This window comes from Mastomys coucha, unplaced genomic scaffold (genome assembly GCF_008632895.1).
Source record: "Mastomys coucha isolate ucsf_1 unplaced genomic scaffold, UCSF_Mcou_1 pScaffold12, whole genome shotgun sequence".
Lineage (NCBI taxonomy): Eukaryota > Metazoa > Chordata > Mammalia > Rodentia > Muridae > Mastomys > Mastomys coucha.
The window spans coordinates 76,466,090-76,472,934 of NW_022196894.1; the positions used below are offsets into that span (position 1 = coordinate 76,466,090).

Below are 6,845 nucleotides of genomic sequence, written 5' to 3' on the forward strand. Positions count from 1 at the left end.
CTTTGGCTGTGCTTTCTAACCCTGAGAAAGGGTTGGAGGAATTAAAATCAAGCAGCATGCCTCTCAGATCTCACTCTGTCCCGCAGTTCTGAAACCTACCAGCTGTTGTAAGGTTCTCCCGGTGTCCCGGGTTTCTCGGCACCAGCTGTAGCCTGTGCAGTCGTCTCGCCGGGAAGAAGACACGCGGACACACACTAGGTTCCTTCTGCAGCAATGTTTTATTGTCTCCATCCATAGGGGAAAAAAGGGTCGAGCCCAAAATCCGCACTGCTTATATACACCACAGTGCGGCGTATCTGCCCACAGCATGGCGTGTCTGCTCATGTTTGGCTGTCCGCTCATTACCCTATGTAACGCCCCAGGATGGGCCGTGACATGGCGTCCTTTTCACTCTACGCACATGCGCAAACAGTTGTTTACTTGACAGCGGAAGTAGGCGCCATCGTGCCATGGCGAATGCCTGTCCAGCTTCACGGCTCCCCACAGGAGAGGACCTTGATCCTGTGAAGGTTCTATGCCCCAGTGAAAAGGAATGCCAGGGCCAGAAAGAAGGAGAAAGTGGGTTGGTGAGCAGGGGGAGGTGAGAGGGAACAGGGTTTTGTTTTTTGTTTTTTGTTTTGGAGGAGAAACCAGGAAAGGAGATATCATATGAAATGTAAATAAAAAATGTCTAATAAAAAGCTTCCTTTTTAATCGTTAAGATATAATTGATTTATGTTTTTTGCATGATGTATGATTCTATGATTTTATATTTTATCTCATTGCCATTTTAAAGGGAATCCATTTATACATAAGTACATTCATTATGATATTCTTTATTATTAATGTCTTAACTGTGGACAATAGATTTTGATAGGCTGGGTTTTCTCTTGTTTAAAAAATTTATCTCCTTTTGTGATATAATCAATGACAGTTTGTTTAATAACATCTTGTCTTCTTTCTTATATCATTTCAATACTTTACCCATGCTAACTTCTAATTTTTTTTTGTGTGTTCAAGGAAAGTATATAGTAATGTTACTCATATTTTACACAAGTTAAGAGTACTTTTGTTTCTTTAAGAAAAGGCTATCCCTCAGAATATTTCATATCTTCTAAAGCATTGCATGTTTTCTACACAGTGAGAACACGTTTCTACACAGTGATTCCATCTACCTGACATGCTGGATTGTGATGCCTTTTTGTCAAAATTTTAGTCTCTGTGATCCAGCGGCTAAGGCATCATGGAGTCCACGGTCACGAATTATTGTTCCATTGGAATATTTAAAGTACTTAGATATTTAGAGAATATGAGAACAAATTCAAGTTTTAATAGTAGTCAGGGCCATAAGTGAAATCCTTTCTATTACAGAGTGTTCTTTACTACTGTGTCCTTCATTTCGAATTATTTCTGCTTCTGCTTTGCAGGTCTATCTGTTTGCAACTTTTTGGTGCTAAAACAGACTATCTGAAGATTGGAACGCCATAAAACAAGCAAGCAAACAAACAAACAAATAAACAAATGCCTCTGGAATCGTCTGGGTCACCCTTGCTGTCCTGAGCCACATGCTATGTCCAGGGGACTTCTATCATCCCTCTACCACTCTGCCCACCTTTGTCAGATGTCCTAATTTAGAAGGAAGCATACAGCGAGGTGCATACATGCCTATCGTCTGAGAAGCTCCACCCAATGGCTGGCTCAGACAAATGCAGAGACCCACAGCCAATCATTGGACAATGCTCTCACAGAAGAACTGGGGGAAAGACCGAGAGCCCTGAAGCCGAGAGGAACTCCAATAGAGTCAACTAACCTGGACCCTTGAGTTCTCTCAGAGAATGGACCACCGATTAAAGAGCATACACGGGCTGGGTCTAGCTCCCTTCATCCTGCATACATGTAGAAGACATAAAGCTCGGTCTTCATGTAGGTCCCGAACAATTGGAGCAGATGCTATCCCTAAAACTGGTGCTTGACTATGGAATCCATTCCCCTATTTAGCCTGTCTTGTTTAGAGTCAGTGGAAGAAGAGGCACATAGCCCTGCAGAGACTTGATACACCAGGGTGCAGGATATTCAATGGAGGCCTCTACTCTCTCAGAGGAGAAGGGGAAGGGGATGGGAAGGGAGACTGCGGGAGGGGGGCAGGAAGGGGGAAAGCAATCACAATTTAAAGTGAATAAAAACAAACAAGCAAGCAAAAAACTATTTCTTGATCTTATAAATTTTATACCAGCCATCTAAGACTTGATTGCAATATTAGTGATACACTTAAGATAAATCATAACATGGAAAATTAGAATTGTTAGTGGAGTCAGGTTAAAGAGAGAAAACATGAGCAGTGATCATGTAGTAAGACTCCATTCAGATGAAAACTAGCTCAACTCAGATGATTTATTGCAGGACTTTTAGTGACCTAAACAATGTTATCAGATAGAAGTTCTGTTATCTCTCAATGTTTCTATATCAGGACTTAAATTTCATGTGTATCAGAATAGGAAAACTTTATTAAGGTTGTAGCATATACCTTAAACTATGGTCTGTGATTTGCTGTATTTGTAAAAGGTTGGTATTCTGTATCTTGTTATGAGGTGGTGTTTTTTTAATTTACATAGAATTATTCCAGCTATAATGTAAATCAAATGAACAAATTCTATCTCTGTACTATTCTCTGAGTGTCTTCCCAGTAATTTATTCTACTCTTGCAAGATTTTTTTTTCCATTTTAAAACTTCTTAGATAGTGGCAAAAATTTTAAATTTTTTTCTTCTTTTCCCTTTTGATTCCTTCCTTCCTTTCTTCCATCTTTCCTTCCTTCCTGACATTGTTTCTTTCATAGTTCCTTCTTCCTTTTGTTATAACTCATTAAAACAATTTTATGCTCCATAAGAGCATATGTGTGTGTGGCTATTACTTACCAATGGTCACAGCCCAGAGATGGATGATATTTTCTTCAGCAGGAGTTACTACTTGCCACTATTTCCTTAGTGAGGGGTGAAGCTCTTGAGAATTCCCTATCCATTATGAATTCTGGGCTGGCTTGATTTTATGCAAGTGTTTGCATAGCTATGAGTTCATAAGCACTATGTCATGTTCAGAGGAGAAGCTTTCATGGCACTTTCACCATCTTCCAGCTTGAGGATTATTTTGTTCTCCCCTTGCAGTAAAAATTAAATGGGAGTTTCTGCCATACCTTTGATCATATGGTTCCCAAATTAAAGACAAAAAACCTTTTATATTTATAATAAGCCTTTAAAACACTAAATCTGGACAGATACAATCCATCTGAGGTGTTTTTTCTACTATCTTTTTTGTTTTGTTTTGTTTTGTTTTTCAAGACAGGGTTTCTCTGTGTAGCCTTGGCTGACCTGGAACTCACACAATACCTCTGAGATATGACTTGCCATGTTCTGTTTTGGCCCCTCCTATTCTGACTGACTAGCCCTCATGGCCAGTTTTCATGATCTGAGAGACAATGGCCTCTTCTTCTTTCCTCTCCTCTCTCATCTCTGTCTCCTATTGGTTTTTGCCTCAGACTCTAGGTCCAGGAACTGAAGCCTCAACTACCTCTCTTCTGCCCAGCTACAGGATATGGGCATCTTTATCCAACGGTAGTTTTAAATTAAAGATCAAGGTTACATAGCATCATTTGATGTATGTGAGGATCTTCTCATCCCTGAGGACAACCAGACTTTGGAGACCAATATTTAGCATTGCAATACATAGCCACAGAACAAACCTAAGAAGTCACCTTTTTTGAGACTTGAATGGAATGTTGGTACAGATTACCCATCCACAGCTGAACATTCGGTCATTCAGATTTTGTGAAGAGATACTAGATTTTTTTCAAAGTCTTGCTTGCATCTAAATCAAATAACCGTGTGGTTGTTGTCTTTTAATCTTTTCTCTGGTGTAAATTCATGTATTCACTTATGATTTATGTATGCTGAAAAACCCCTCATCTTGGGATGAAGCTATCTTGATTATGGATTCATCAGTCTAACCAAGTATAAGTCTCAGCATCAACTACAATCCATGACAAATACAATCTTCTCTGAATAAACTTGAGAGCAGCACAAATCTTTCAGTAAAACCATAAAAATGTAGAATTGCCATCTAAAAAAAAAAAAAAAAAAGAAAAGAAAAAAAAAGTAGGTTTTTACCTTCTGACCTCCCAAGCCATGAACTTTTCTTTCTTCACAGGTTTATTTTTCTTGTCTCCAATTCTCTTTGGTGAGTAGGTCTCAAATGCAAAAAAAGACTACTTTGTTTGCTTGTAATAGAAACACTACTACTTTAGCAGTAGGGACACCTTGCCTAATAAGTCAGGATTGTTTCCCTGGTTTCTTTCTCAGTAAATTTGTCATTTGTATACAAGAAGACTAGTGAGTTTTGTTTTTCTGTTATTTTTGTATGTTGTTACTTTGCTTAGTTTTGGTCAATATCCAAAGCATTAATGTATAAAACCATAATTTCAGCAAATAGTATACTATAGTACCTCTGTCTTCTGCCTTTCCTGTGGGTATGCCCTTTATCTCCTTTAGTTGTGTCAGTGTTCTGTCTAAGGCTTTAGGTACTATTTTAACGTATGGAGAGGAGCATCAGGAAATTGAATGGAGGTGTACAGCAATGGGAGATGGGGAACTGGGGGCAGCCACTGGAAAATCCCAGATGCTGGGAAAGCAAGAGGCTCTAGGACCCAATGGGGATGACATGAGCTGAAATAGCAAACAAAGGTGAGAGAGAACCTAAAGAGATCATATCCAGAGGTTAGGTAAAGACCCCAGTTGAGGGATGGAGCCACCCAACCATCTCAAAAATATTAACCCAGAATTGCTCCTGTCTTAAGGAAATGTAGGGACAAAGAGTGGAGTAGAGACTGAAGGAAAGAAAATTCAGAGACTACCCCACCAAGGGATCCATCCCATCTACAGACACCAAACCCAGACACTATTGATGATGTCAAAAAGTACTTGCTCACAGGAGCCTGCTACAGCTGTTCTAAGAGGCTCTGCCAGAGCCTGACTGACACAGATGTGGATGCTCACACCCAACAATCAAACCAAGCATGTGGACCCCAATGGAGGAGTTAAGGGAAGGATTGAAGGAGCTGAAGGGGTTTGCAACTTCATAGGAAGAACAATAATACCAACCACCCAGATCCCTCAGAGCTCCCAGGGACTAAACCACCAACCAAAGAATATACACAGAGGGACCCATGGCTCCAGCTTCATATGTAGCAGAGGATGGCCTTTTCTGGCATAAATGGGAGGGAAGGCCCTTGGTCCTGTGGAGGCTATGTGCCCAAGTATAGAGTAATGCTAGGGCGGTGAGGCAGGAGTGGGCGGGTGTGTGGGTAGAGGAGCGTCCTCATAGAAGCAGGGGGTAAGGGGTTTGGGATAGGGTGTCTGTGGAGGGGAAACCTGGAAGGGAGATAACATTTGAAATATAAATAAATAAAGTAACTAATTTGAAAAAAAAGAAAAAAATTGTAAAGTATGGAGAAGATGGACTTATGTTGTGTTGTAATTTTATCCCAAGTCTTTCTAGGATTTTATGAAGAGATACTAAATTTTTTTTCAAAGTTTTGCCTACATTTAAATAAGACAACCATGAGGTTGTCATCTTTTAATCTTACCTCTGGTGGAAATACACGTGTCACTCATGTATGCTGAACAATCCCTGAATCTTGGGATGAAGTTGTCTTGATGATGGTGGATAATACTTTTTATATGTTTTGAATTTGGTTTGCAAATGTTTTATTGAGAAAAGTTATATTGTGTGAAAAGGTAATATTGATCTATAATCTTCATTTTCTCTCAAAACTCTGTATGGAGTTGTGATCAGATGAATAGCTTTGTAAAAATAATTTGTAAATGTTCCTTCAGTTTATATTTTGCAGAACAATTGGAGGAGCATTGGCACTAGTTTTTCCTTTAAGGTCTGGTAGAATTCTGAACTGAATACACTTAGCTCTGTGCTTTTAGGGTTAGTAAATTTTATTACTGCTTTTATTTCATTAGAGTTTATTAGTTTGTTTAATTTGTTTATTTCATCTCTATTTAACTGAAAGTACTTATATATATAGAAGTCCTTTTTTGTTTTGTTCTGTTTTGTTATTTTTTGTTTGTTTGTTTTTTTGAGACAGGGTTTCTCTATATAGCCCTGGCTGTCCTGGAACTCACTCTGTAGACCAGGCTGGCCTTGAACTCAGAAATCCGCCTGCCTATGCTTCCCAAGTGCTGGGATTAAAGGCATGTACCACTACCCCCCAGCTCATCCATTTGTTTATTTTGTTTGTTTTTTAGTTCAGTAGAGTAATTTTAAAATGTTACTTTATGATTATCTGAATTTCTTTGTCACATGCTTTCTTCCATTTCATCTCTAATTTTATTAACTTGTATCCTCTTTCACACACTTATTTATTTATTTACTTATTTATTTTGGATAAACCTTTGTCAATATTGTTGTTTTGTTTTCAAACAATACTTCATTGCATTGATTTTTTTATATTACATTTCTTGTTTTTATTTCATTACTTTCAGCCCTAAGAATGATTATTTCTACTATCACTTTCTTGAGTATTGTAGCCACATGATCTTCTAAAGTTTTCAAACATATTATTGAGTTATTGGTGTGAGATTTTACAACATCTTTTATTGTATCCCATTGATTTTGTTGTATTGATATGTTGTATTGTTATTTTCATCTCTTTCTAAAGTGTCCTGAATTTCCTCATTATTTCTGTCTCAATTTACAGTCATACAATCACAGAGTGCAGCAGAGACCACCACATTGCTGAGCTGTGATATATATCAAATATGAAATGAATTTTTGATTTATTGCATTTTAAAATAAAATGTATTCTAT

The 6,845-nt window shown here is 38.2% G+C and overlaps 1 long non-coding RNA gene across 1 annotated transcript in view; it reads left to right on the forward strand.

Moving 5' to 3' along the window:
- Positions 1-1,818, forward strand: part of LOC116086511 — a 43,777-nt gene extending 41,959 nt beyond the window's left edge. The window contains exon 4 of the long non-coding RNA XR_004116965.1: positions 1,407-1,818. This is a non-coding gene — a long non-coding RNA (uncharacterized LOC116086511). The remainder of the gene's footprint in view (positions 1-1,406) is intronic.
- The last annotated feature ends 5,027 nt before the right edge of the window (positions 1,819-6,845 follow it).